The sequence below is a fragment of the Dermacentor andersoni genome, chromosome 8 (genome assembly GCF_023375885.2).
Source record: "Dermacentor andersoni chromosome 8, qqDerAnde1_hic_scaffold, whole genome shotgun sequence".
Taxonomy (NCBI): Eukaryota; Metazoa; Arthropoda; class Arachnida; order Ixodida; family Ixodidae; genus Dermacentor; species Dermacentor andersoni.
In genome coordinates, this window is record NC_092821.1 from 152,393,072 (window position 1) to 152,417,374 (window position 24,303).

The 24,303-nt window shown below is 47.1% G+C and overlaps 1 protein-coding gene across 5 annotated transcripts in view; it reads left to right on the top strand.

Moving 5' to 3' along the window:
* Positions 1-24,303, top strand: part of LOC126525490 (protein argonaute-2-like) — a 93,496-nt gene that overhangs the window by 44,116 nt on the left and 25,077 nt on the right. The window contains exons 7-8 of one of the 5 annotated variants that reach the window (XR_008611173.2): positions 14,187-14,852; positions 19,015-19,271. The exons of 3 other annotated variants lie outside the window; for them this stretch is intronic. The gene's annotated coding sequence lies outside the window, so the exon portion shown is untranslated. Of the gene's footprint in view, positions 1-14,186; positions 17,163-19,014; positions 19,272-24,303 lie in introns of those variants that run through there. One more of the 5 variants, XM_072290068.1, reaches the window with a different exon arrangement.

Sequence of the window (24,303 nt, forward strand, 5' to 3'; positions counted from 1 at the left end):
AATTAGGGCCAATATAGTCAATATAATCACACTGCGCTATACCCCTGTAAAGGGTCCACCACTGTAGATATAGGCATGTTAAGGTAAAGCCATCGTACGACACGCTACTGGGGACTGGGGCGAGTTCGCTTGGACTAAATAAGGCTCGCGCAAGGCAATGGTGTCTGGAAGTGCGGCTGCGGCGGCGCCCACCAGAAGCGAGCGTTAGTAGCGCATTAGGTAAAATTAACGGTACGGGCGTAATTAGGGCCAATATAGTCAATATAATCACACTGCGCTATACCCCTGTAAAGGGTCCACCACTGTAGATATTGGCATGTTAAGTTAAAGCCATCGTACGACACGCTACTGGGGACTGGGACGAGTTCGCTTGGACTAAATAAGGATCGCGCAAGGCAATGGTGTCTGGAAGTGCGGCTGCGGCGGCGCCCACAAGAAGCGAGCGTCAGTAGCGCATTAGGTAAAATTAACGGTACGGGCGTAATTAGGGCCAATATAGTCTATATAATCACACTGCGCTATACCCCTGTAAAGGGTCCACCACTGTAGATATAGGCAAGTTAAGGTAAAGCCATCGTACGACACGCTACTGGGGACTGCGGCGAGTTCGCTTGGACTAAATAAGGCTCGCGCAAGGCAATGGTGTCTGGAAGTGCGGCTGCGGCGGCGCCCACAAGAAGTGAGAGTTAGTAGCGCATTAGGCAAAATTAACGGTACGGGCGTAATTAGGGCCAATATAGTCGATATAATCACACTGCGCTATACCCCTGTAAAGGGTCCACCACTGTAGATATAGGCAAGTTAAGGTAAAGCCATCGTACGACACGCTACTGGGGACTGGGACGAGTTCGCTTGGACTAAATAAGGCTCGCGCAAGGCAATGGTGTCTGGAAGTGCGGCTGCGGCGGCGCCCACAAGAAGCGAGCGTTAGTAGCGCATTAGGCAAAATTAACGGTACGGGCGTAATTAGGGCCAATATAAATATAATCACACTGCACTATACCGTTGTAAAGGGTCCACCACTGTAGATATAGGCATGTTAAGGTAAAGCCATCGTACGACACGCTACTGGGGACTGGGACGAGTTCGCTTGGACTAAATAAGGCTCGCGCAAGGCAATGGTGTCTGGAAGTGCGGCTGCGGCAGCGCCCACCAGAAGCGAGAGTTAGTAGCACATTAGGTAAATTTAACGGTACGGGCGTAATTAGGGCCAATATAGTCAATATAATCACACTGCACTATACCACTGTAAAAGGTGCACCACTGTAGATATAGGCATGTTAAGGTAAAGCCATCGTACGTCACGCTACCGGGGACTGGGGCGAGTTCGCTTGGACTAAATAAGGCTCGCGCAAGGCAATGGTGTCTGGAAGTGCGGCTGCGGCGGCGCCCACAAGAAGCGAGCGTTAGTAGTGCATTAGGTAAAATTAACGGTACGGGCGTAATTAGGGCCAATATACATATAGTCACAATGCGATATACCCCTGTAAAGGGTCCACCACTGTAGATATGGGCATGTTAAGGTAAAGCCATCGTACGTCACGCTACCGGGGACTGGGACGAGTTCGCTTGGACTAAATAAGGCTCGCGCAAGGCAATGGTGTCTGGAAGTGCGGCTGCGGCGGCGCCCACAAGAAGCGAGCGTTAGCAGCGCATTAGGTAAAATTAACGGTACGGGCGTAATTAGGGCCAATATACATATAATCACACTGCGCTATACCCCTGTAAAGGGTCCACCACTGTAGATATAGGCATGTTAAGGTAAAGCCATCGTACGACACGCTACTGGGGACTGGGGCGAGTTCGCTTGGACTAAATAAGGCTCGCGCAAGGCAATGGTGTCTGGAAGTGCGGCTGCGGCGGCGCCCACAAGAAGCGAGCGTTAGTAGCGCATTAGGTAAAATTAACGGTACGGGCGTAATTAGGGCCAATATAGTCTATATAATCACACTGCGCTATACCCCTGTAAAGGGTGCACCACTGTAAATATAGGCATGTTAAAGTAAAGCCATCGTACGACACGCTACCGGGGACTGGGACGAGTTCGCTTGGACTAAATAAGGCTCGCGCAAGGCAGTGGTGTCAGTTAGTAGCGCATTAGGTAAAATTAACGGCACGGGCGTAATTAGGGCCAATATAGTCAATATAATCACACTGCGCTATACCCCTGTAAAGGGTCCACCACTGTAGATATAGGCATGTTAAGGTAAAGCCATCGTACGACACGCTACTGGGGACTGGGGCGAGTTCGCTTGGACTAAATAAGGCTCGCGCAAGGCAATGGTGTCTGGAAGTGCGGCTGCGGCGGCGCCCACCAGAAGCGAGCGTTAGTAGCGCATTAGGTAAAATTAACGGTACGGGCGTAATTAGGGCCAATATAGTCAATATAATCACACTGCGCTATACCCCTGTAAAGGGTCCACCACTGTAGATATTGGCATGTTAAGTTAAAGCCATCGTACGACACGCTACTGGGGACTGGGACGAGTTCGCTTGGACTAAATAAGGATCGCGCAAGGCAATGGTGTCTGGAAGTGCGACTGCGGCGGCGCCCACAAGAAGCGAGCGTTAGTAGCGCATTAGGTAAAATTAACGGTACGGGCGTAATTAGGGCCAATATAGTCTATATAATCACACTGCGCTATACCCCTGTAAAGGGTGCACCACTGTAGATATAGGCATGTTAAGGTAAAGCCATCGTACGTCACGCTACCGGGGACTGGGGCGAGTTCGCTTGGACTAAATAAGGCTCGCGCAAGGCAATGGTGTCTGGAAGTGCGGCTGCGGCGGCGCCCACAAGAAGCGAGCGTTAGTAGTGCATTAGGTAAAATTAACGGTACGGGCGTAATTAGGGCCAATATACATACAATCACACTGCGCTATACCCCTGTAAAGGGTCCACCACTGTAGATATAGGCATGTTAAGGTAAAGCCATCGTACGACACGCTACTGGGGACTGGGGCGAGTTCGCTTGGACTAAATAAGGCTCGCGCAAGGCAATGGTGTCTGGAAGTGCGGCTGCGGCGGCGCCCACAAGAAGCGAGCGTTAGTAGCGCATTAGGTAAAATTAACGGTACGGGCGTAATTAGGGCCAATATAGTCTATATAATCACACTGTGCTATACCCCTGTAAAGGGTGCACCACTGTAGATATAGGCATGTTAAGGTAAAGCCATCGTACGACACGCTACCGGGGACTGGGACGAGTTCGCTTGGACTAAATAAGGCTCGCGCAAGGCAGTGGTGTCTGGAAGTGCGGCTGCGGCGGCGCCCACCAGAAGCGAGCGTTAGTAGCGCATTAGGTAAAATTAACGGCACGGGCGTAATTAGGGCCAATATAGTCAATTTAATCACACTGCGCTATACCCCTGTAAAGGGTCCACCACTGTAGATATAGGCATGTTAAGGTAAAGCCATCGTACGACACGCTACTGGGGACTGGGGCGAGTTCGCTTGGACTAAATAAGGCTCGCGCAAGGCAATGGTGTCTGGAAGTGCGGCTGCGGCGGCGCCCACCAGAAGCGAGCGTTAGTAGCGCATTAGGTAAAATTAACGGTACGGGCGTAATTAGGGCCAATATAGTCAATATAATCACACTGCGCTATACCCTGTTACGTTTCGCCTACAACGCGCGGTAATGCCGGCGCGGGTGCAACGGACGCCGGGGCTTTGTTCAAAGCGGCGGACATTTTGGCCCGTTCGACGCCGCCGCAACGCCTACCCGCCAAGCGTGTCCAGGCGTGTTTCAGTGCCACGTGTCTTCGTGTGTGCGTGTGTGTGTGTGTGCCCACGCTTGTCAAAGCGCGGCAGCCGGGGAGCGGAGCTCCCGAAGTGAGGGTTGGCGATGCGTCACTACACTCGGTTCAGCAGGTCTCTCGGCTCGACCGTGCGCGCCGTCGTGGGCTCATGCTCCGCCGTCCCGTGACCTTCATCCCGTGACCTTCCCTTTTGGACCGCGACGCCGAGAGTATAAGAGCAGCTGCCCCCGGACGCCAGGGGAGAGGCTCCGATTTGTACTGTTGAGTTACGTGCTCTCCCGTCTCTCCACTCCGGTCGACCTGACCGGCCGCTCTTTTGCTATGTTAGAATAAACAAGTTGTTCTGTTACCAGTCTTCTCATGCTTTGCCGGGACCTCCAGATGCTTCCAGTGCCCCAGGCCGCCAGGCCAACGCTACCCTTGGGGCTTGCGACCCATTGGCAATAACGGGCGTCAACACCGAGACCCCAACAACTCGGGCCAGCGGTGCGATTACAACAACCCCTGTAAAGGGTCCACCACTGTAGATATAGGCATGTTAAGTTAAAGCCATCGTACGACACGCTACTGGGGACTGGGACGAGTTCGCTTGCACTAAATAAGGCTCGCGCAAGGCAATGGTGTCTGGAAGTGCGGCTGCGGCGGCGCCCACAAGAAGCGAGAGTTAGTAGCACATTAGGTAAAATTAACGGTACGGGCGTAATTAGGGCCAATATAGTCAATATAATCACACTGCACTATACCACTGTAAAGGGTGCACCACTGTAGATATAGGCATGTTAAGGTAAAGCCATCGTACGACACGCTACTGGGGACTGGGACGAGTTCGCTTGGACTAAATAAGGCTCGCGCAAGGCAATGGTGTCTGGAAGTGCGGCTGCGGCGGCGCCCACAAGAAGCGAGAGTTAGTAGCGCATTGGGTAAAATTAACGGTACGGGCGTAATTAGGGCCAATATAGTCAATATAATCACACTGCGCTATACCCCTGTAAAGGGTCCACCACTGTAGATATAGGCATGTTAAGTTAAAGCCATCGTACGACCCGCTACTAGGGACTGGGACGAGTTCGCTTGGACTAAATAAGGCTCGCGCAAGGCAATAGTGTCTGGAAGTGCGGCTGCGGCGGCGCCCACAAGAAGCGAGCGTTAGTAGCGCATTAGGTAAAATTAACGTTACGTGCGTAATTAGGGCCAATATACATATAATCACACTGCGCTATACCCCTGTAAAGGGTCCACCACTGTAGATATAGGCATGTTAAGGTAAAGCCATCGTACGACACGCTACTGGGGACTGGGGCGAGTTCGCTTGGACTAAATAAGGCTCGCGCAAGGCAATGGTGTCTGGAAGTGCGGCTGCGGCGGCGCCAACAAGAAGCGAGAGTTAGTAGCGCATTAGGTAAAATTAACGGTACGGGCGTAATTAGGGCCAATATAGTCAATATAATCACACTGCGCTATACCCCTGTAAAGGGTCCACCACTGTAGATATTGGCATGTTAAGTTAAAGCCATCGTACGACACGCTACTGGGGACTGGGACGAGTTCGCTTGGACTAAATAAGGCTCGCGCAAGGCAATGGTGTCTGGAAGTGCGGCTGCGGCGGCGCCCACCAGAAGCGAGCGTTAGTAGCGCATTAGGTAAAATTAACTGCACGGGCGTAATTAGGGCCAATATAGTCAATATAATCACACTGCGCTATACCCCTGTAAAGGGTCCACCACTGTAGATATAGGCATGTTAAGTTAAAGCCATCGTACGACCCGCTACTAGGGACTGGGACGAGTTCGCTTGGACTAAATAAGGCTCGCGCAAGGCAATGGTGTCTGGAAGTGCGGCTGCGGCGGCGCCCACAAGACGCGAGAGTTAGTAGCACATTAGGTAAAATTAACGGTACGGGCGTAATTAGGGCCAATATAGTCAATATAATCACACTGCACTATACCACTGTAAAGGGTGCGCCACTGTAGATATAGGCATGTTAAGGTAAAGCCATCGTACGACACGCTACTGGGGACTGGGACGAGTTCGCTTGGACTAAATAAGGCTCGCGCAAGGCAATGGTGTCTGGAAGTGCGGCTGCGGCGGCGCCCACAAGAAGCGAGCGTTAGTAGCGCATTAGGTAAAATTAACGGTACGGGCGTAATTAGGGCCAATATACATATAGTCACAATGAGCTATACCCCATTAAAGGGTCCACCACTGTAGATATAGGCATGTTAAGGTAAAGCCATCGTACGACACGCTACTGGGGACTGCGGCGAGTTCGCTTGAACTAAATAAGGCTTGCGCAAGGCAATGGTGTCTGGAAGTGCGGCTGCGGCGGCGCCCACCAGAAGCGAGCGTTAGTAGCGCATTAGGTAAAATTAACGGTACGGGCGTAATTAGGGCCAATATAGTCAATATAATCACACTGCACTATACCACTGTAAAGGGTGCACCACTGTAGATATGGGCATGTTAAGGTAAAGCCATCGTACGACACGCTACTGGGGACTATGACGAGTTCGCTTAGATTAAATAAGGCTCGCGCAAGGCAATAGTGTCTGGAAGTGTGGCTGCGGCGGCGCCCACAAGAAGCGAGAGTCGTAGCGCATTAGGTAAAATTAACGTTACGGGCGCAATTAGGGCCAATACAGTGAATATAATCACACTGCACTATACCACTGTAAAGGGTACACCACTGTAGATATAGGCATGTTAAGGTATAGCCATCGTACGACACGCTACCGGGGACTATGACGAGTTCGCTTGGACTAAATAAGGCTCGCGCAAGGCAATGGTGTCTGGAAGTGCGGCTGCGGCGGCGCCCACAAGAAGCGAGAGTTAGTAGCGCATTAGGTAAAATTAACGGTTCCGGCGTGATTAGGGCCAATATAGTCAATATAATCACACTGCGCTATACCACTCTAAAGGGTCCACCACTATAGATATAGGCATGCTAAGGTAAAGCCATCGTACGACACGCTACTGAGGACTGGGGCGAGTTCGCTTGGACTAAATAAGGTTCGCACAAGGCAATGGTGTCTGAAAGTGCGGCTGCGGTGGCGCCTACAAGAAGCGAGAGCTAGTAGCAGAGTAGATAAAATTAACAGTACAGGCGTAATTAGCGTCAATATAGTTAAAGAATTAACCACACTGTACCATAGACTGCGCTATCTGCGGGTTCGGCGCTCCTGATGCCGACGGTAGCGAATACAAAGTCATCTAATTGCGCGTGAAGTATGATAGAATAAGATTTAAATATTAGTGAATAATTAAAATGAGGAAGCAACAGAAAGAAACAAGATATAGAGATGTAATCAACAATAAATCATTGAATTATTTAAACCACCACGTAATACCGGCGTCAAATGAAGCGCGAACAGCGGGGCGCGAGGCCGAAGCATAACTAAAGGCGCGCACATCCAGTTTGGCCGGACTGCGCGACGATGCTCTTCCTATACTGCAATGTGTTGGTTTCTGTTCCGATTCTCTTTTATTTGAAAGAGAAAAAAGAAAAATCAAAGGAAACGGAAGCTACGTTTGCGGTGTGTCCCATCTAACGTTATCAACAGTGCGATAAGGAAAAAAAGAGTGCTGACGATTAGGTTACTTCCTAATTCGAAATTTGAGCGCAGCTCTTCAGCTGTTTCCGCTTTTCGATATACTGAAGCAAAGAATTTGAGCAAGTCATGTATGTGCAGTTACAGACAACTTTTTATTCTTCACAGATATTTCTTCTTCAAGATACACTCCTATCCCAGTTCTTCATTGTCAAGAAGGAAGCTTTGTGGTCGGAGAAATAAATGGATATACGCTCGACCTGCGGCACCAATGCCTGGTTCGGCGTAGCGCAACTCTGCATTCTCGCGGCGACGGCGCGGGCCTCTGCTCGGGCAGCTCATTTAGCAGAAGCGGCCGACGAAGGACTTTTGAGCGGTTGCCTCGCTCATGCAGGAACGAAATGCAGGAACGGGCACCAAAGAGCTGCGCACTAAAATATTACGGCAGGAACCATCCTCAATTAGTATTTAACTCAGTGCGAAGCATTTTTCGCCTGCACGTGGCGTAAAGCCCGAACGAACTCGTGTCCTCGCGGGGAAAGGCTCGCTCGTGGACCACCACATGCGCGGCCCGAGACATCCTGACGTCGCGCGATCGGAGCCAGAGGCGATCGCAGACGCTACACGACGAATCAAATTCCTACTCTTGACAAAACGATGAGCAAAACGTGAACAAGGTGAATGCAGGAGCCAACGTTTCGACAAGTGGACTTGTCTTCTTCAAGGCGGCGTATGATTTCCTCCACACAGTATATATAGGTGGGGTTCTTCTAAAGGGAAGAGGGTGTGAGGCGGGAGGATGAGGAAACGAGGGAAAATGTGTTAGCATGTCGAATTGAGAGTAAAGGAACGCTGTGTACAAGGTCAAAGCCAGGGCAATCCCCCCCCCCCCCGCGGTCTGTCAATGCACGCGTGTTAGCCGGCGTGTCAAGGGCGTCTGACACGCCGGCTGACAAAAAAAACAGAAAGAAAAGGGAAGGAAAGGAAAAAAGGCGGGGGGGGATACGCCAAGAAATCAAACTAAGTGTTGTTGCCTATAGCTTGAAGTTTAGCATAGCGAATAGATTCTAAAACTCCCTTTGAAACGTTTATGCCTATTGGTGCAATGTCTTGAACTTATGGATCAGGTATGATTCTCTGTATTTTCTTTCTCGTTCAGAACGGAAATTTGACTAAGATGTAGAGTTTAAGTTCATCAAAGTTATGACCTGGTTGGTTGAAATGCTCGGCGACGGCTTTGGGAAGCTTTTTAGCTGTGTCCGCGCAATGTGTGTGTGCGTGTGCGTGTGTGTGTGTGTGTGTGTGTGTGTGTGTGTGTGTGTGTGTGTGTGTGTGTGTGTGTGTGTGTGTGTGTGTGTGTGTGTGTGTGTGTGTGTCTTTAGAGGGACCCTTTCCTCGAACTGTCAAACTCTACCGAACTTCCACGAACCGGCAACGCGCAAAAGAGAAGGACAAGCGTCTACAATTCCCGGAGGCTCTGATAACCAGAGGCTTGGTATCAACGGAGGAGGGGTCCTCTTTCCGTGAATTAGACTCTGTGCCGGTCACGTGACGTCGACGGAAGCAAGATCCCTCCCACGATTGTAGAGAGCCTATTTAAGGGGCTCCGAAATGTTCCTTTTTTAAGAACACTTCATGCTCTTCTCGTCTTCTTTCACCAACCTTTGAATAAACAGTGCAAGTTTCGCACTAGAAATCGCCTCGTCCTTGCCCGGTCGCCATGGTCTACCGGATGCCTGCAGCCCGCCGACAACGCCACGCTAACCAATAGTAACGTCGGTCGAGCTTCGATAGGCAGGCGTCGCCACAACTCGACAGCAGTACGAACCTGGACTACACACAAGAGTCGAAAGGAAAAGAAGGAATAAAACCTTGCGCTCAGCGCATTCTTGTAGAATGCAGTATCAAGAAAATTGATTTCATTCTTGGACAGCTTTAGAGACGGGATGCTGACGCAATCAACATTAGTGAACGGTTAACCTCAAAAGACTCTAAAATTCCTCTAATTAATTTATCAGGGTGTCTATGCATTGCTTCGTTTTGCGAAAACATGGACGTACATCCAAACTGCCAACAATGCGAGGCAAGGTTTCTAAAGATGGCAATGTTTTTCACATTGTTGTTATGCTCTCTAAGCCTATCTTTGATACATCGGCCTGACTGGCCGATGCATCGTTTTGCACATGTCAACGTCACTGAACACGCTAACTCTTGCACACCAACTCTTGCTTCTTTTCCTTCCGACCCTGGTGTGTTTTCTTTTCATAGTCTTGTTGGTACTGCCTTAGTGCTCTGCATAAAAGGCTCAGCAAGATAAGAAACACGCAGTTGTTAGTCAGCGCAGTGTATGTGTGGTTATTTTCTTGTGTCCCGTCTTGGAGCGCTGTTCTTTCCGATAATGAATCAACTAGCCGGTCAGTCAATCCTTGCATGCTTTTGAAATTACGCGTCTGCATCCCGCAAGTGGCGTCCTCTCATCGGCGCTGCTTGGTCTAGGCGGCCTGTTTAGCGACCGCTCTCTTGGCGCGCCGCTGTTCTCCGACCGCGCGTCATTTCTCTTGCTGCTCGTGCTCCACTGCCGCGCGCAACTCGTGGGCCCGTCGCTTCGCCTGCTACTTTGCCACTTCGGTACGCATCGCACATATTTCTAGTCTCTGCCGAGCCTTTGTACTCGGACGTTCCTCGTCCGCCTGATACTTTCGAGGGCCCATTGTTGTATCTGCAAGTAGAGGTCGACGCGCAACGTAGTGCAGCACGCCCATACCGGCGAGTGGTTCAAGGAGAGGAGGCGTCAAGAGAGTAGTGGTAAGCGAGCGGGCGCGCGGGAGAGAGTATGTGCAAGAGCGTAGAGCAAAGTAGGGCCGAGCCAAGAGCGGCCAGTAAGCGGGCGCCATGGAGAGGTATTTTTAAATGTAACTCAAATCGGCTGCATTCAATGCATCAGAGCAACTTGCTCAGAACAATTATCTTTTGAATGGTTTTGAGTACCTTCCTCTAATGCACTGAACGCACATTACGCACTTTTTTTTTTTCAGCAGAGCCCATAGGCTCACTTTTGTGCGACCTGTTTGCGCACTGGACAGGTATCAGAGCTATGTTACTAGTTTATTGACTGGAGGTCATCCGTCATGAGAATTTCGATGTCGGCATAATAAGGAGGCGAAAGTACTTGAACTTTTCTAGAACACTCGGTTCTGGCACAGCATGACTTTTTTGCTAATTAGGATTATTTGTGGCTTTGCTAAAACAGCTCCCCCTACTTTTGCCATATTAATAAAATCACTGAAGTGAAGAGTGCCGAGAAACATAAGTACTTGCACAACTTTATCGAAGTAAGCTCAAGAAGATTCTAGCCTCCCAATACCCGTGTATGGTAGCTATGTAATAATATTGAAAGACGAGGGTGCAAGTGTGGGAGCAATGATGGTCTGCAGAAAGACAATACATTGCACTATGTTTATGCAAATATCGGAATGTGCCGAAATATTTTGCAATGATAGGCTAATCAGAAGACCACCCTAAGAACTATCCAAATTACAAAAAAGAATAATATATCAGTAAGAAAATGTTCGTCGTTTACATGCACATAAGTAAAAAGTCTGCATGTTATGCTATATATCACACAACAAACACTTACCATGACACAGACGAGACAGTGATTCAGGCTACGCTGGGGCCGCTTTCTGGTAAATACGGAAAAAATGAGTAACACTTAAGCTTGCATATCGCACAATTGCTCGAACAAATCTCAGAACTGCTTTTGTAAAATAGTATTTTCAAGCGATACAGGTCAGTTCTTACTATATTTGGTTGCAGGATTTCAACTAAAGATAACCCTGCACAATGTAATAAAGAAAGGCGTCAGGCAGGGAGATACGATCTCTCCAATGCTATTCACAGCGTGTTTACAGGAGGTATTCAGAGACCTGGATTGGGAATAATTGGGGATAAAAGTTAATGGAGAATACCTTAGTAACTTGCGATTCGCTGATGATATTGCCTTGCTTAGTAACTGAGGGGACCAATTGCAATGCATGCTCACTGACCGGGAGAGGCAAAGCAGAAGGGTGGGTCTAAAAATTAATCTGCAGAAAACTAAAATAATGTTTAACAGTCTCGGAAGAGAACAGCAATTGACAATAGGTAGCGAGGCACTGGAAGTGGTAAGGGAACACGTATACTTAGGGCAGGTAGTGACGGCGGATCCGGATCATGAGACGGAAATAATCAGAAAAATAAGAATGGGCTGGGGTGCGTTTGGCAGGCATTCTCAGATCATGAACAGCAGCTTGCCATTATCCCTCAAGAGAAAAGTGTATAATAGCTGTGTCTTATCAGTACTCACCTACGGGGCAGAAACCTGGAGGCTTACGAAAAGGGTTCTACTTAAATTGAGGACGACGCAACCAGCTATGGAAAGAAGAATTATGGGTGTAACGTTAAGGGATAAGAAAAGAGCATATTGGGTGAGCGAACAAACGCGAGTTAATGACATCTTAGTTGAAATCAAGAAAAAGAAATGGGCGTGGACAGGACATGTAATGAGGAGGGAAGATAACCGATGGTCATTAAGGGTTACGGACTGGATTCCAAGGGAAGGGAAGCGTAGCAGGGGGCGGCAGAAAGTTAGGTGGGCGGATGAGATTTAAGAAGTTTGCAGGGACGACATGGCCACAATTAGTACACGACCGGGGTTGTTGGAGAAGTATGGGAGAGGCCTTTGCCCTGCAATGGGCGTAACCAGGCTGATGATGATGATGACTGTAGCGCACCAAGCGGATGACATTAACACCTGAACCACACTTCCCATTTCGGTTTTGGGCACGCGCGTTTTGAAAGTTACGTGGCACGCGTTACGCCAACTGCACTGATAAGCGCAGTTTTCTTTCTTTTTTTTTTTTGCTTTTACTGCTCAACCGCGCGCGGTCTTAGTGCGGAATCGTTTTCATATTTAGTAAAAATGATTGCGAACGATCTTTACAAACCTCCATCGAATATGTGCCACGTGCAACTTCATAAAGTAGACGAAAGATTCCTTGCAAATTAGGAAATGTTTATTTTGCTCTATATAAATGCTCGTCCCGGGCTTTTCGTGCATTCCTCCAACGATGTAGCACCAGGTAAGCAGCAGTAGTTCCCGTGCCAAGCTCCCCATTAAGCGAAAACCCGGCGTTGTCGTCGGCGGCGTGACCGAAAAATGGCACCAAAAATTGCTGGCGGTGCGAAAAGTAAAAACACGTAAAAAAATGCTCGGATTGACGTCAAATTTGTCAGGAAGGTTTCTGTAAACAAAGTAAATTAATGCCTACGAAAATAAAATTAGGTAACTTTCGGTCTGCGTGGAAATCGAGTCCGGGCCTCCGGGCGACCGAGACGAGCACGCTTTCCCGACGCCACGGTGGCTCTACGGTTAATTATGGTTGACTGAAGTTGTGCCTAATGCGTGCGTAGTTTCATACATAGAATAAATAACCGTTGCATACGTCACGTCGCTGCCTCCCGCGCGTCACTTGCTCTTCGGATTTCACCGGAGCGGTGTCTACTGCGATGCACTCTATAGACGCCAAATCACGAGCGTATAAAGTGAGGTGTGCTTAGCGCGTGCATCATTTCAGGCACTATAGCTAGGCACACCTCAATCACCGGTAGGGTGATTCAATTTGCTTAGAAATTCATCAGTAATTTTAAATATCAAATAAACGAGATATTGAAAGCGAAACGGGTAGCTGATTCGAGTGACGGCACGACGAGTCGGTTACGACAGATCCTACACATAATGTAAACACGCCGTACACCTGGCGATAACGCCGCAGAAGCGAAGCTGATGATGTCTCCTGAGGACACAAGAAGCTTTTACAGTTTCCGAACTGGACAGCGACGATTTAAGCGGCAGTGGCTGTGTAGTTTCTAATGTCACAAACACAGGGTGGCCAGTTTCATTTTTAGGAAAATGAAATGACTTGCAGCCATATAATGAACGAGAAGAAAGTGGGTTAACCGAGGGTCTCGATTTTCATTAATCATATCTTAAGAAGCCAACAAACATAGACACAAAGGAAAACACAGGGGAAATTACTTGTATTTACTAATTGAAGTAAAGAAATTATAAATTAATGAAATTGATAGTGGATGAATTAACAACTTGCCGCAGGTACGGAACGATCCCACGTCTTCGCAGTGCGCGTGTGGTGCTCTATACCAATTGATCTACCGCGGTGCCGTCTTGCCATTCACTTTCTTGGGTATTTATGTGTCACTACTAGAACTGACCCTGGGAGTGTTAGCCAGCGCCACCACTCACAAACCTTGGCGGCGGATGTGGAACATCCTGTCTGCAGCAGGCGTCACGATTGCGTGATCTTTTTGGGTGAAGGCAACTGGTCAGTAAATTCACACGTGCTACCTGAAGGCATCAATCTTGCCGGATTCGAGACCCTCGTTATGTAATGAACGAAAAAAAAAGGGGTTAAGCGAGGTGCCCGATTTTTATTAGTCATAAGAAGACAACAAACATAGACACCAAGGAAAACACAGGGGAAATTACTTGTACTTACTAATTGAATTCAAGAAGTTATAAATTATTGGAATTGAAAGTGGATGAAAAAGAAACTTGCCGCAGGTGGGGAACGATCCGACGCGAAAGGTAGAGCATCGCACGCGTAATGCGAAGACATGGGATAGTCAGATAGAGTGCGAAAGAGAACATATATTCAAAATTTTACTAATCTCAGTGGACATCGAAAAATCGTCGGAGTTGCCCTTTGTCTCTGCTGAATTTATTAGCGGCCAATATGATATGCAAGAATACCAACTAGGCCAAACTCAAGTTGGCACGGCAACACAGCCGTGACTATGTCACCAAACATACCGCTCTTTGTGCAGGTCTTGTATGCGTGCAATGCCTTCGTCTTCAACGGGATAACATCCCTCTCGGACGGTGGATGCTCGGAGCTTCGCTGCGGCATTATCACATCGACGCGCATGAACCCGGACAGCGATTACGCTACATCGTTCACGGAAAGCTGCACGGTACTGCTGCCAACGCCACACGTGGAAGCCACCTTCTGCGCATCTTCGTCGAGCACAATGACCACGGTATCCGCCCACAACAAGGACCTGCTGCTGCCTATAAATTGGAGCTCACCGAGGGACAGCTTCAGTGGGCACGGCAACACAGCCGTGACTATGTCACCAAACATACCGCTCTTTGTGCAGGTCTTGTATGCGTGCAATGCCTTCGTCTTCAACGGGATAACATCCCTCTCGGACGGTGGATGCTCGGAGCTTCGCTGCGGCATTATCACATCGACGCGCATGAACCCGGACAGCGATTACGCTACATCGTTCACGGAAAGCTGCACGGTACTGCTGCCAACGCCACACGTGGAAGCCACCTTCTGCGCATCTTCGTCGAGCACAATGACCACGGTATCCGCCCACAACAAGGACCTGCTGCTGCCTATAAATTGGAGCTCACCGAGGGACAGCTTCAGTGGGCACGGCAACACAGCCGTGACTATGTCACCAAACATACCGCTCTTTGTGCAGGTTAGTAATACGAAATACGGTTTCTGTAGTGACGACCTTTGTCTTATACTGTTTCCGTGCCCACACACTGTGTTATGCAACTTTTCTGAGTGTCTATCGTTAGTGGGTTTGCTGCTTAAGCTGTCGGGCGACGTAGAAGAAAATCCTGGACCGGTAACGGAAGCGATGTTTGCAAATGTAATCCAGAACCAGAAAGAGATCCTGTCGAAACTCACTGAGGTTCAGTCAAATCAGGCTAGCTCTGAAACGAGAATGCATGAAATGCAAAAACGACTTCTTGCAATTGAACAGAAACTACAAAGCCTTGACGATACTCAGCTCCGGCTCACAAACGTTGAAGCGCTTGTTGACAGGTGGGATGAAAGCGCGACGAGCCTTGTTAGACAGGTTGATGATTTGGACAACCGTTCTAGAAGAAATAATTTAATAATTAGAGGCATGCAAGAATGCGTGCAGGAGAATGAAGTTGCACTGATGAAAAATGTCACCGAAGTTTTTAGAGACATTCTGAAGGTGCAAGTAAGCTCCATTGAAAGAATTCACAGGCTCGGAAAGAAAACACCTGGTATAAACCGCCCAATTATTTTTCGGCTAGCGGACTTCAGGGAGAAAGTAAAGATTTTGAGCAATTGTACCAAGCTTAAAGATACAGAGATAAGCATTAGCGAAGATTACTCCAAACGTGTAGTAGAAATTAGGAAGCAACTGTGGGACTCGTGTGCCGAGGAAAGAAAAGAAGGTCGTAGGGCCAAACTTGTCTTTGATAAACTGAAAATGAATAATATATTGTATGGATGGGATCAGGATAAAAACTTGAGGTACCAAATTTCGAGGGTAATTGAAACTGGCAACTGACTCCAACAAGGTAAACAGGATATCTTTAAAATTATAAGCATAAATGCGCGGAGCATACTAAACAAAACCGATGCATTGGAAGTTGTGGTTTTGGAACATGAACCTGACGTTATTGTCATAACGGAGACATGGTTACATAGCAATATCAGAGACGCCGAAGTCGTGCCAATTGGTTACAAAGCATTTAGAAAGGATCGAGGAGCAAGAAATGGAGGAGTAGCCATATTGGTTAAGCAAAGCATATTGTGTACTACCCTTGAACAATCGGATAATATCGAAGCTGTATGGATTAAAACTAAGCTTGCTGATCGAACAGTTTACATTGGAGGTGTATATAGGGCCCCAAATACTTCACCTGATGGAATGAACAGCCTAAGGGAATTTATGGAAAGAAATTTTCAAGAAGGAGACAATATCATTCTTCTGGGCGACTTTAATTTACCGGGAATTAATTGGAGCTCATACTCACCCGGGGAGGTAGACGTGGCTAGTTGCGAACAGCTTTTGGATTTGGCGTTCTCTTATGATTTAGAGCAAATTGTAGGAGAACCCACCAGAGTGTGTGGTACAACCTCATCTATTTTGGATCTTATTTTAGTGTCGCATGGGTTGGTAGGGCTTTTGACGGATTGCCACGTAGAGGACGGAATATCGGATCACAAGATTCCAATAGCTACTTTCAGTATGTCTCCATCCCCCTCACTGGGTAGCCCCAAGAAAAGAGTTTGGAATTTTCAATCCGCAGATGATGTGAGTGTCTTAGACTATCTCGAAAGCTCCTTTGATGCATTTACCTACTTGTATCAATCGGATGTGAGCATTGATGATTTGTGGAATTTCTTCTACAGTGTAGTAAATCATTGCATGGATAAATTTGTTCCTAAGAAGAATAAAAAATGCGGAAAGACAAATCCTTGGATGAACAGAAAAATCATTCAGGCAAAACGGAAAATCAAACGAAAACGGAAAGCATGTTCTCAAAATAAGTATACAGATGACGCAACTTCAATTAGGGAAATGAGGCAAGAATTGAAGCGGCTAATTAAGGAGGCGAAAGACCAATTTTACAATGTAACATTGACGAAGTTCCTCTCAGAAGCACCGGCTAAATTTTGGCGATATGTCAATCCTCCCAATAAGCAGTGCTGTTCTAATCCCGAAATTAATGATGCTGAAAGGGCTGATCAATTTAATCTTTTCTTTTCGTCGGTTTATACAAAGGATGATGAAGCAGTGCCTAGTGTATGTGAATTCTCTGTCCGCCCTCCCATTTCGAACATTAAGATAACTGAGGAAGGTGTTCTAAACCTTTTACTCAATATAAAGACTAAAAAGAGCCCTGGACCAGACGATATTCCTAACGAATTCTTAGTGAGGTATGCTGAATGGGTGTCTAAGTTCCTTACGAAAATATTTAATTCCTCAGTAGTGAATGGGTCTTTCCCTACCGCATGGAAACTAGCAAGAATAAAACCAGTTCATAAAACTGGGAACACTTCAGACATTAGCAATTACCGACCAATTTCCCTCACAAGTACATGCTCTAAACTTCTGGAACATATCATATCCAAACACTTGTCACAATACCTTGAAATGCATAACTTGTTATCCTCTGTGCAGCATGGATTCCGTAAAGGACTATCTACGATCACTCAATTAGTTGAATTGGTTCATGACACTTCACAAACGATAAATTCCCGTGGACAGATGGACCTCATTTATTTGGATTTTGCCAAAGCATTCGATAAAGTTTCCCACTCCAAACTTTTGTTCAAAATTAATACTGTGTTTAAGAATCCTAACCTCACAAAGTGGTTTACATCGTACTTACAGTGCCGTCAGCAGTACGTTCAAATAAACGCGCATAGGTCCAGTCTACAACCGGTGCTATCCGGAGTACCTCAGGGAAGTGTCCTAGGTCCTCTTCTCTTTCTTATTTTCATTAATGACTTGACACATCACATTTCTGTTCCAATAAGACTATTCGCTGACGACTGTGTTGTTCATAATAATATAGAATGTTCCAGTGACCAAATTAAATTGCAATGCAACCTTGATAACATTATGAAATGGTGTTCTGACTGGCAAATGGTTATAAATCCAACTAAATCAGTAAGCATGTCTATTACAAGAAAAAAGAAGATCCTGCTATTTCCTTATAGTATACATGGCAACAAGCTTAAAAAGGTAGAGGAGCACAAATATTTGGGTTTACTATTTAGAAGTGACTTAAGCTGGAATAGGCATGTAGATGAAGTAAGTAAGAAGGCGAATAATGCGCTTTGGAGCCTAAGACGAAATTTACACACAGCAACCTCTGAAGTTAAAAACTTGGCCTATAGAACACTGATCAGACCAATCATTGAATACGCGAAAATTGTCTGGGATCCTTACACAGAGAAAAACCGTAAGAAACTGGAAAGGATTCAGAGGTTAGCTTCTCGATTCATCTTCAACAAATATGGTCGACTTCACTCCCCTTCAAAACTGTGTCAGCTTGCAAATCTTCCCAGTTTAGAATTAAGGACTAAGTATGATAGGCTGAAGTTCCTGTTCCATATTATTCATAATGAAATAAAAATTAATAGGACGAACTATTTTGAAATTTCTAATAACGAATCTTCTAGACATCGCCACAGCATGTATATGTAACCCATATGTAACCCATAATGACACATTTAAATATAGCTTCTTTCCAAGAACGATAAAAGAGTGGAACATGCTTCCCGATTTCGTAGTTCAGTCTACCTCTTTAAATAGTTTTCTGAGTAATTTGCATGCCATTATTTATTCCGAGAGCGTGGTCTGTTAATGATCTGACTTTCTGAATCATCTTATTTTATGATTTTGTTATTATCTGTGTATGTTGTTCTTATTTTACATGCCTCAAGGTACATTGACTGGTTTTTTTCTGCTTGGCCTATTACAATGTATATGTAATGTAATTTCTTTTTGTACGTTGTATTCAGATGTATTGTACGCCCTGCCTGAATCAGATGTGTTGACGTTGCTTGTTTTATTATTTTTCTCCACTCCTGTAATGGCCCTAAAGAAAGGGCTGACAGTATCAATAAAGAAAGAAAGAAAAAGTTCTTCGCATGCTCAGCCGGACTCGCTCGCTTCGGTGCCGTGTCTGGCGCATGACGCATGCATCTGGCGCGTCTGGCGTGCAGTTAGCTTGTTGCTAGGTGACGCAAAAAAAAATAAGTCGCAAAGTATAAGTTCATTTATACGTAAACTTTTTTAGTTTTAGCGGGAAGAATAAAAATAATAAAACATTGCTGGTTCATTTCACTTTCTTCTTCAGATGCAAGAAAAAGACGCAAGACGAAGACGCGAAAAAAAAGATGTGAATAAACTTTAACTTGAACTCGCGTCAGTTAACAAATGGGGTGAATACCATGTGTGACGTATTTCCTGTTGCCAGTTTTCGCCGAGTGTCCCCGTTGTTGTGATCGGCCGTTCACCCCGCGACATCCACGAAGCTTGCCTCATTGTGGTTGTTGCGGACATGCTCGAGTAGCTTCGTGGATGCCGCGGCATATGTCCAACAAGAGGCATTCGCCGTCTCCAATTCCAGACTCAATTGCTGCGCTACGGTACGCACTTCGAGGCCCGTGATAGCCGAACAGGTTGCAATCGCGCTGGCTGTGCTCGATGGTCGCAGAGAGGCAATATACAGCGATTCCAAGGCAGTCATTAAGGCCTACCAAACCGGGATGGTCTCCCCTCAGGCCCTCCGCAATCTCCAAAGCGCCAAAAGTATCTCTCCGCATTCTCTCGACTGACGGCTCTCCCTCCAACCCTAACGAGGGCGCGCACGAGGCCGCGCGAGGACTCCCCGACTGCGCCGCTTCCGCAGTACCCCTGCCCCGCGGGGAACCCTTGCTCACATTCCACGAGGTTACCACACACTACTATCCGTCAAGACGCGCATTCCCCCTCCCGCACCCCGCCTTATGCATGGCGCGGGCGGTTGCCCTTCGACTTTTATAAGCCCGTGCGTATCCTAACCTTGCGGTTCTTCATGCAATATAACCTGAAAGGTATCCCAGTGCGGACTGCACTGCCTGTAGACTATAGACTAACAGCAACATTGGATCATGTGTTGTGGGTGTGTGAAGCCATTGGCTCATCCTTCAGCGAGGATAGGTGGGCTCTTGAGCAGCCCCGAATTCTACGACCAAACCCTGGCCGCCCAGCGTGCCCGCGTGCTTGGCGCACGCGGAGCAAATTTCGCTGCGCAGCGTCGTCGTCTCAGGGCACCCGGCGCCGCAGAAAACGAGGAGGAAAAGACAGCGCTCGCCGTGATCATGGCACTCGCGCCACATATGCTGTGTCAATTGGTTTCTGTAGGAAAATAATTAACAACAGAAGCATAGATTCTCACCCACCAATAACTTTTTTTTTCCTTACTTTCACCGATCAGGGTCCGAGCAGAAGCGGTAGCCATTGTACATGTGCTCCCATCTCAGCCCCGTCAGAACTCCCCCTTGAGCGTAATTTCTCCATACGTCAAATATTATATATAGGCATAACCACATGGTCACGATTAAAGAACACCTAAAAGCGAAGAATGTTAGACGTAACGTTAAGAGACAGGAAGTGAGCAGTGTGGATCAGAGAGCAAACGGGGATAGCTGATATTCTAATTGAAGAGGAAAAAATGGAGCTGGACAGGCCATGTAATGCGTAGGGTAGATAACCGGTGGACCATTAGTGTTACAGAATGGTTGCCAAGAGAGGGGAAGCGCAGTCGAGGACGGCAGAAAACTATGTGGGATGATGAAATAAGGAAATTCGCAGGCACAAGTTGGCATCAGTTGGCGCAGTACTGGAGTAGTTGGAGATCACAGGGATCACGCCTTCGTCCTGCAGTGGACATAAAACAGGCTGACGATGATGATGAAAAGCAACACCAAAGTTGAGAGTGCGAAGAAGCCATGAAAAAATTCCGTCCTTCTATGCACAGTTTGAAAAGTGAAGTGAACCTCGGTCGTCGCGCAGCTAACTCAAATTATTTTCTTGTAATTAAAAACGCAAATGGTATGTGTTCATTTTTTTTTTCTGCCGTGTTCATGAACATTCAAGCGCGGTAACGTCACAACAAGAAGCTGGTCCGTGGAATGCTCTCCAGAGTAACCAGTTTGTGAAGCAAGCAAATACTTCCGGCAAATAAAAATAGCAAGTTTTGTACTAGCAGAAAAAATGAAGAGCAACTGCTAACACAAACTGAAGCGAAATTTCCGTAGCTTCAGGTTCTTCCAACGCCGCAAAAAAATGCCCCGCGCGAACTCAAATACAACATTCACTAGGAAACAGCCGCGGAAGATCTTTCATTTCGTCCTGTAGCTGTTTTGACAAGGATAATGCTTGTTTCTTCACAACGACTGCAGAAAATGTGTGTTTACCTCTCGCCCGCTGGGAAATGGAAAATTTTGCCCTGCTGTTGCACCCCGAGTTGCCACACCACGCAGCCGCACAGCACGCCTTGTGCCCTTCAGTTTTTCCTCTCAACATTACCAGAACATTCGCAGGCACAGAAAAAGTTTTTTGTTTAACTGCAGAGCACACAAAAAAATGTGCACGTGCATAGAAAACGCAGGAGCAGACGGGCAGAATGGCAGCCAAAGCGATAAGAGTGAAAGCGCCGCCCGTTGGCGCATCAAATGAAGCGACTAAATATATAGGAAGAAAAAAATAGCCGAAAACATGTTTCGTCTCCACACATAATTGCATCAATTTATTGCTATCTAGGTTGAATATATAGAGCCACATTTGCAAAAGTTACAGAATTTTTCTTTGGCTACGTGCTCTGGCGGGTATTCTCGAGAGTGTACATGCTGAAACTAGCCTCCCTGTCAACCCACTGTTTTGCCAGAATAGTGAACCACTGACTGCGATAGCAAGGCTTTAGCTTTGCGCTTGAGCTTCTCGCACGGTGTTCTAAGTATACGCGTGTCCGACTAATGTGGATGAGACATATGCGGGTGCGCCAAAATTTCTTGCGCCCTTAAAAACTGTGCCGTCGTGTAGGGCCACTACACTGCCCATAAAGGTCCGTGCCAGTCAAATTGCATCACTTTCAGGTTTAACCACTGATATCGTTTCTCAATTTTAATTAATAGTCTGAGAAGGCTTAAAATCGTTGCTACATACCACGTTGCTACATACCAAAGTCCGCTAAATGAATTATTCATGCAGATAGCACTAATTCTTACAGGTAAATCGCTTGTCCAGCTTGAGTCTGGGGTAAACTATCTATGCAATCTTGACATAAACTTGCACTTAAAGTTGCTAAAAGCAAGTGCATAGTATATTGAGGCCAATCAATAAGCAATGTAATGTAGACATTACACTGCATTTAACAATCAAAGACTTATACACTGACACACAAATGTTCCTTGGTGTCCAATTCCACGTCATGGAACACGTAGAAATGCTCACAAAGAAATTAAGGGGCTGGCTGCTCCTTCCAATTGTCCTCTCATTTCAATATTGCTGAGAGAGAGAGAGAAAGGCAAAGGAAAGACAGGGAGGTTAACCAGAGATTATCTCCGGTTGGCTACCCTGTACTGGGGGAGGGGCAAGGGGATGCGATAGGTGAGAGAGAGAAGGATTAAAAAAAAACTACACACACACGCACGTACACACAAACTGTTTCTGTGGGCACTGTCACGTAGCCCGCAAAGGCGTTCCTAGTGTTATGCAGTGCACCGTACAATCCTGCGTCACACAGTGAAGTCACAATCTGTCAGAAAGTTCAGTGTCCTTTAAATACCGCAGCAGCGCCTTCATAGCCGATCGCGCTGATGTTCGCGTAGGCCAGTATCCAAGAATCTCGTTTTCTGTCAGTGGGCGCTTGTCCAGTTTGTCTAGGGTGGCTGAGAGGACTGCTCTTTGCGGGTTGAAACGAGAGCACTCACAAAGAAGGTGCGCGATTGTTTCATTGCACCCGCAGAAGTCACAAAGTGGGTTGTTGGACATTCCGATAAGAAAGGAGTACGCATTTGAAAATGCTACTCCAAGCCATAGACGAACTAGAAGGGTGCAGTCGCGTCGTGGAAGCTCGGGCGGAATACGGAGTTGTAAATTAGGGTCCAGGGTATGAAGTCGTGCACTTGCGAAATCGGATGAATTCCACTGAGCTAATGTCAGGTCGTTTGCCAGTACGGCAAGTTTTTTCGCTGCGTCGGCTCTCGAAAGAGGAATGGCAACGCAGCTGACGCCGTCATGGGCAGATCGGGCAGCTGCATCTGCTCGATCATTGCCGTGTATGCCACAGTGACTAGGCAACCACTGATATATGATATCGTGTCCTTCGTTAACTATGCGATGGTGTACTTCTCTGATCTCTGCAACGAGCTGTTCATGTGATCCATGGCGCAGTGCTGAGAGTACACTCTGTAGGGCTGCCTTGGAATCGCAGAAGACTGACCATGCATGGGGTGGTTCTTCCCGAATGAAATGAAGAGCCGCACGCAAGGCTACCAGTTCAGCAGCTGTCGTTGATGATACATGCGACGTTTTTAGCTGTATTTCGACGGATCTTGTTGGTATCACCACAGCAGCAGCTGAACTTGCAGATGTGACTGAGCCATCGATGTATACGTGTACGCGGCCACTGTGCACCTCATGTAAAAGTTCTAATGTGGCCTGCTTCAGTGCAAACGACGGCATGTTAGCCTTTTTAGTGATTCCTGGGATGGTGAGGCGTACTTCAGGTCTGTGCAGGCACCATAAAGGCGAGGATGGTCTTGCTGCAGGCATGTAGTTCAATGGCATCAATATTGCTGAAAAAATGAAACTGTGCTGCTATGTGCTGTTCTACTCCCACTTGTCCAGTGTGATGCTCATATGGGGAACTACTAGCAACAGCATCAATAGAGTAGAAATTCTTTAGAAATAAATACTATACCTTTTTGAAAACTTTTATGGCCATCCACGGGAATTGCCTATGAAGCCAATATTTATCGAACATTGCATCCTTAAATCTAGACAGATCTATGTGTACAAGCTACTACTACTCACCTAGTGGCACACACACGGTGCCCAAATTGGCATGAAAGTGCCTCACTGAAGAGCGGCACCTACCCAACATCACATTCCTAGCGACCCAAGTTGGCATGACTGTGATCAATTGAAGAATGTCACATCTTGAATCTCACACACCCAGTGAGCCAAGATGGCATGCACGTCGTCCATTGAAGAGCGACACATACCCAGTACCAAGTGACGCAAGTTGGCGTGGAAGGGGTTCGTTGATGAGCAGCACATACAAAATGACCCAAGTTGGCCTGACGATTGGTCGTTGTTGAAATGCATGTATAAAATGACGTTCTCCTCCCCTTGACTATCGTCATTAGGAATTAACGAGGCTGGAGCAGTCCTGGTACCTTAGAGATGGTTTCAACCCAATTTCCTTCAGCACAGCAGTAAGATGCTTTACCCATTAGACCATGGGCAGCCCTGTGTCCCAAGTTGGCATGAAAGAGGTTAGACACGAACAATGTTGTAAAGCAAGATCTTGTACACCAAGTACAGCTCATAAGTGCTTAAAATACAACCAGTACTAAAACAAACTACTAACACTAGT